The 6153-nt window shown below is 51.1% G+C and overlaps 1 protein-coding gene across 1 annotated transcript in view; it reads right to left on the minus strand.

Annotated features, from left to right (window-relative positions):
- Window positions 1-6153, minus strand: part of MATR3 (matrin 3) — a 1017354-nt gene that overhangs the window by 423093 nt on the left and 588108 nt on the right. The gene's annotated exons all lie outside the window — the stretch shown is intronic.

The following is a 6153-nucleotide window of genomic DNA, read 5'->3' on the forward strand; positions in this document are numbered from 1 at the left end:
TTTTTTAATCACACGCACCGGGATTTATTGAGACATCCAGGTCGTGTTTTCTGAGCTTTAGGAGGCTCTTTCTATTACAAATCCATGGATTTTTATGTATTTGGTAATGGATTTCTGATGAAATTTTGAAACTGGAAAGAAGCCACTAGCAGGGACTCTTCAGGGCATCACTCTTGGCACCTAGAGAAAAAAATGGAGAGGGAAAAACTTAATGAAAATATATATTTGTATAAACAATCAATGAAGATCGCGTTTGTGTGTTAAACAACCACCTTGAAATTGGTCTGTCTCAAAGGACTGAGCAATTGCAGACTACCTTAGCATGAATGATTTATGACATTCATGAACTTGGCAACTGCATCAGTTTTCCTAAACCTGGCAGCAAACACCACCTGCATATTAAGTGAAGATTTATGATTTATAAAACTCACCTCATTATGCAGAGGAACATGAATTGTCTTATGTGTGCAGTCTATAACTCCTGGGACAGATGAAAAGGCAGCTATGACACACAATTTATGTGTTCTTGCTGCTGAAGTTGGTGAGGGAAAAATAGGGAGAATAACTAGGTCTTTGAGTCGGGTATCTTCAAAGCTGTCCACATCCCTCTCCCTCCCCCCAGAATGATGCTGTGGCTAAAATTGCCTGCTCTCTTGGGGGGGAAGGGAGAGGGGGGAAAGCCTTGCAAAGATTAATGGTGGAGGTCATTTGAATCAATGTACTAAACGATGCCCTCCTGCCAAAACCACAGGGATAGGAAGCATCTGAGATGCCTCCATGGAAATAACATGCTTGGTGTTGAGCTCATTGCTCGTATTTCTCCCCACCCTGTCCTTTTCTGATCTTTCTTACCCAAGGACACAGGTTCCCAGCTTCAAGGAGTGAAGAGTTTTGGTCTCAAAGACCAAAACGTGGCATGCAGATAGGTGTGGAGCTCATATCCCCCAGAAGGGACTGAAGCAGAAAGCACGTGAGCCAAGGGTACAGCTGGTTTTCCTCATTTTGTGTCAGGAGAGCATTCAAGAGGCTTGAAAACAGGCAGAGCTGATGGACTGAAAAACGACACCCCAGGGCAGAATTTACCCCTGATCTCTCATGTGAGTTTGAGTGAATCTTGGTTTGTATGTCTCATTTCCTCATTTGCTTAAAAAAACGTGCCCAGAGAGCAGATGCCAGTACAGTTTGATAGGTAGTGCTGTTGGGGAGCTGTCTGAGGGCCCTGGAGCTCGCTGGTTACTGCTGAGAGCAGGAGAAATCCCAGTCCAGGGCTTCCTCTGCATGCCCAGGGCATGGAGGACACGGACATCCCTTCCTTCACTGCCCCGGCTTGGGCAGGGCTCCCACAGACTGGACAGGGGTGTCTGTACTGTTCCCAGGCTCCTGGAGCAGTTGCTGCAGCAGTGCTAGGACCCCCGCAGGGATGGCACTGCAGGGACAGCACTGTTGGGGGCCCAGGTGTGATGCCCACTTGCCCCACCAACCTCAGGCTGCTCCTGGATCTGGCTGATGGGTCACAGGCAGGACACAGGGGTGCAACAGGGGGATCAGGCTCCCTCTGTGCCTCCTGCTATGCAGAAGGGCAGCCACATATGGGTGTATCTGACCTGGCCAGGCAGCACCTTCCCTGCATCCTCACCAGAACCATCTCCTTTTGAAGGAAGGGATGTGACCTGTGAGCGGCAGTTAGAGCATTCTCATCTGACCTGGCCCCTCAGCCATGCAGCGTGTTGCTAATTACACCCAGGGTTTTTGGCTTCTCTTGCAGGAGAAAAACATGTGCGAAGACTTTGGGTTTGTAATTGGCTGCAGCACTACTTAAATCAATTTAAGCCACCTCTGTGCCTGGCCTGGCTGCTTGAGTACACCCTGTGCTGCAGTTGTCTGTGCAGGGAAGTGAGCTGGGGAAAGCCAGCCTGGTGAAAGGTGAAGGGCGGAGAGCCCTCCGGCAACCCAGGTCCCTGCAACCTGCCAGCCAAGCACCCCTTGCCCCAGGTAAGTGGGAGCTCCCAGAGATCAAGATGTGGAGGTCTTGGATGTGTCCTTCAGCAACAAAGGGGTTGTCTTGTGCCAAACATGTCTGTACCCTAGCATGATGATGAGGCTTGGCTAAGCAGGAAGGCTCAGCAGAAGGTGAGGCTGAAGGCAGTCAAGATGTGTTCTCCTGCTTGGGGGGTACATAATTCATTGTTTATTTTCTGCAGTAAAAACCTGCATTGAAGTGCTTCAAAATATATGTTGGTGCTACTGGAAAGGAAGGAGCCAGCAATGTGAATGATTTTATGTTTTCCTCCCTCGTTGTCTTATTGCCAAGGTAGCAGAGAAGGAGCATTTCTTCTAAGCACAAATCAGGCATTTTTCTCTTCCAAATGTTACCCTTTTGTTTCATGCCTGTCTCATGATGATGATTTCAAAATGAAATTGTTGGAACTGTACATATTAAATAAATTGCAGGCTCTACCTGGGCCGGGTGTGTTGGCAGCAGCTGATCCAACAGGAGCTTCCTGGCACGGGCCCTGCCAGGCAGGGAAGAGTCTTTCCCTCCTGGCTCTGTGTTCAGACAGTCAGCACAAAGCAAAGCGTGTTTGCACAGAGGAGCTGCACGAGGTTCACGGCATTGTAGCTTACAAAAGAAAGGACATGTATCTAGGAAATAACAAAGGAAATGGCAAGTATGTATCAATGGAGTGATTTATATTGTTTTCAGAATAAAAAGCTGTGTTCTTTCTCAAAAGACAAAGGCGCTGCCTCGGGACTTATGTGCTGGCTGGGGAGTTTGGCATCCTCCAGGCTGCACTGGGAATGGAAAGTGATGGTTCTTGGCTGGTGGGTACAAATCCAGAGAGCAGGTTAAATTAGCACGGGTAAAAGGACAGCAGGCAATGGGCACTGTGAGGAACTGCTAAGGGGAAATAGTGTGGTAACACACCCTCGTGATGGCCTGGAGGAGGGAGTACAGAGCACTCTAAGTTCTCACAGCTGGAAATTTGGTGACTCTGCAAATACCAGAGAGGGCAAAAAGAGCAGAGAGGCTGGGGAGGACAGGAGGGTAACAGCGAGGGAGAGATTCATGCCAGCAGAGGCATGCATGTCACAGGGGAGGGATCCTTCCAAAGCCACTTAATGAGGGAGAAATTAGGGAAGCAGAAATAGGGAAACAGGTTTGGGTCTTGTGCTGGGATGCTGGAGGGTATGTGGGAGAGGTAATGAGCCTATTCTGAGACACTGGGCCAGAGCAGAAGACTGGCATGTGCTGGAAAACCCCACCATGAGCCAGGGGAAGAGGATGAATCCAGCCCTGCTCAGCAAAGGGCAGAGGGGAGATTTGTGCCAATGCATGTGCAACCTGAACCCTTAACGAAGGGGTGCCCAGGGGCTTCCCCTGCCTGCAAGGTCGGCTGGCTGAGCCCCGTCAGCCTTCCCTTTGTGACACTGCTTGGCTATGGGTGACCTTCAAGCCAGCCTGTCCTCTCAGCAGGGCTGAGACCAGCCTTCAGAGCCGCAGCATCCTTCCCAAAACCACTCTCTCTTTGTACCTCAGCCACTTCAGATCAGGGTAAAAAAAATCTGCAGAGTACAGCATTTGGAAGTTTTCACTTGTAATGCACTAATTGCCCTCATTATTATGGTTCCTGGAGGCACCTCAGATCCTTATTAAGGCAGCTGCAATCATGTAGGGGTGAGATGCAGTTTGCTGGTCCCTCCGGTCACCCGCATCTTCAGCTGAGTGACAGGTCGTTGCCACTTGCACTGTAGGAAGAAGGTCTGGTGAGCTGCTGGCAGACTCACAGGCAGCCTTCACAACTGTCTTGTTGCTGGTTTGTTGCTTCTGTGTTGCTTTCTGATTTATTTTGTGATGTTCTACAGGCTGATGCTTGTTGCCAGCCCCACTGGAATCACGGGGGTGAAAGCAGGGAAGCCTGGAAGGATGCTGTGGGGTTCTCCAGCTCTGCATTGAATACCCACCCCAAACCCTCATGTCCCTGCTGTGATCCCCCCAAGATGATTACCTAGCCAAGCATCTGGCTGGTGGTTCATTACAATACTGGTGCATACAAACTGTTAAATACCCAAGCCAAAGAGAAATGCACCTCTCCCCCAGCCATCCCTTCACTAAGCATTTGGGGATAACCCTGAATTCAAATACGACTTTCCTCCTCTGCACCAAGCATAGTGGGACTCAGTTTGTGATTCACGCTGACATAGGGTGCAGACTGATGCCATGCAGTGTTTGATCCATCACTGCTTTTTCTATTAGACTCCATTTCGGTAAGCAGGAAAGTGCCTGAAGTGTAGCTGTTTTGGTAGCTGCCTCGACGAGCCTTTTCACACTGGTTCACCTAAAGTCCTGCCACCGCTGAGGATAACTCCAATGTACCTAGCAGCCAGTGAGCAGGAGCTGCCCTCAAATTCCTGCTGATGGGAAATAATGAAGGTGGAGAAGCTAATGCAGAGCTCCCCATAGGCCTTGTCACACTGCTAGCAGCCCCGGCCCGCCTCGGCACTGGCAGATGCCTCCAACATACTTCTTCCACTGAAAACTGCATGTAACGTCCTTGCATTTTTGCCATTCACAGTGACGTCCTTCTGAGACAGATGCCTACAGAGCTGACAAATGCAGCCAAGTGGCTTGAGGCTTTGTAGGAAAGGAGTTACGGCCCCGCTCTGCTCCTATGGGAGTCAAGCAAATGTTCTGCTGCTGATCTCTGTGGGAGCAGGGACGGGACATCCACATGGAGGCCTGTGTTTGCAGCTGCCAAAGGGCTGCCCTGCTGCGAGACCAACCTCTGCGGTGCTTCAAGGCAGCCTCACGTCTGGCAATAGTTAACAGGAAGGAAATTAATTGGGTCCCCGCAGGGCAGCTCCTTCGCTCTGTTTCTGTGTCGCTGTGTTGCGGGCAGCTGGTGCCTGGTCCTCACTGCAGATTGTCCGAGAAAATCCTATCACCTTGCCCTGCAATCCCCTCCCTGTCAGCCCCTCGCAGTTTTTCCTCTTTCCCTAGGAAGGCTCAAGGGCAGGGAAGTGCAGGCCCAGGACCGATCCTGCCTGATGCAGAGCATCCTCTGGGTCACTTGAAGGCAGCAAGCTGGAAGCTCTGGATCTCTTGAATGGGATGCTCAGTATGTCAACCCACTGCCTGAGCACCAAGGGGTACGGCTGTGCATTTTGCCAGTGCTACTGGCTGCACAGCATGACTTGGGGAGCAAAGATGAGCATCTCACATTTCAGGAGTGGAGACTGAACTTGCCTGCTGGCCTTTCCCCAGGGGATTCTGAGGGCCCTCGCTGCCTGGAATTTGCTGTGCCTGGAAGGCGGACACATAGGCACTGACACCTAAAGTCAGCCAGACCCCAAGGTGCTGTGCCCAAGGCTGCTGCAGGTCATATCTGTCTCCCTACAAGCAGCCAGAGGGGGGATTTTGTGACCTTCAGAGCGGGAGCATTTCCTCTTTCTCTTGTTTTTACCACCTCTGCAGACTGCTGAAACAGATTCGCCTGTTGCTTTGTCAGTAGCTGTCTGAGCAGCTCCTGTCACAGCCCAGGGCGAAGGGCTTGTTTGCTGCGGGATGGGACAGCCTGCCTTCCTTATCTTGGAGATGAAAGGAGAGCAGGGAGGAGTAGCGCAGACAGAGCTCCCGGAGAGCTGCTTCTAAGTGCGTTAGTGTTTTAATTGCAGCCTTGCCGATACTTGGGAGTTGTCAGTGATGTGAATTAAGCTGTCATTCTCCCAGGCTTATGATTCAGAAGAACAGCCTGAAAACAGCGCTAGTACGGCTGGCTGCTGCCCCTTTCTGGCGATGGGAGAAGGTGACACTTGTACGTTCCCTCCTACCTTGCTGGATTAGAGCTGGCCCATCCCAGGACTCCGTGTTCACATAAGCAAAGATGCCCGAGGGGTGAAGTCAGGCTTTTGTGAGCAATGCAGAAACAATCTGACTGAAGGGTTCTCATGGGTGTACGCTAATCCTGGCTCAGTTATATTGGCTGGTATTTGCTGGGCCTCAGCGGTGGTTCCTGACCCTACAGAATTGACCTGCTCAGGCAGCAACAAGCAGACACAGCCATACCCTGCCTGCCCTGCCTTTCCCCACTGCCTAACCCGCGGGCAGATCCCACACCCACAGTGCGGGCAGGGCAAAGGAGCCACGGCCTAGGC

The sequence above is a fragment of the Accipiter gentilis genome, chromosome 26 (genome assembly GCF_929443795.1).
Source record: "Accipiter gentilis chromosome 26, bAccGen1.1, whole genome shotgun sequence".
NCBI lineage: Eukaryota > Metazoa > Chordata > Aves > Accipitriformes > Accipitridae > Astur > Astur gentilis.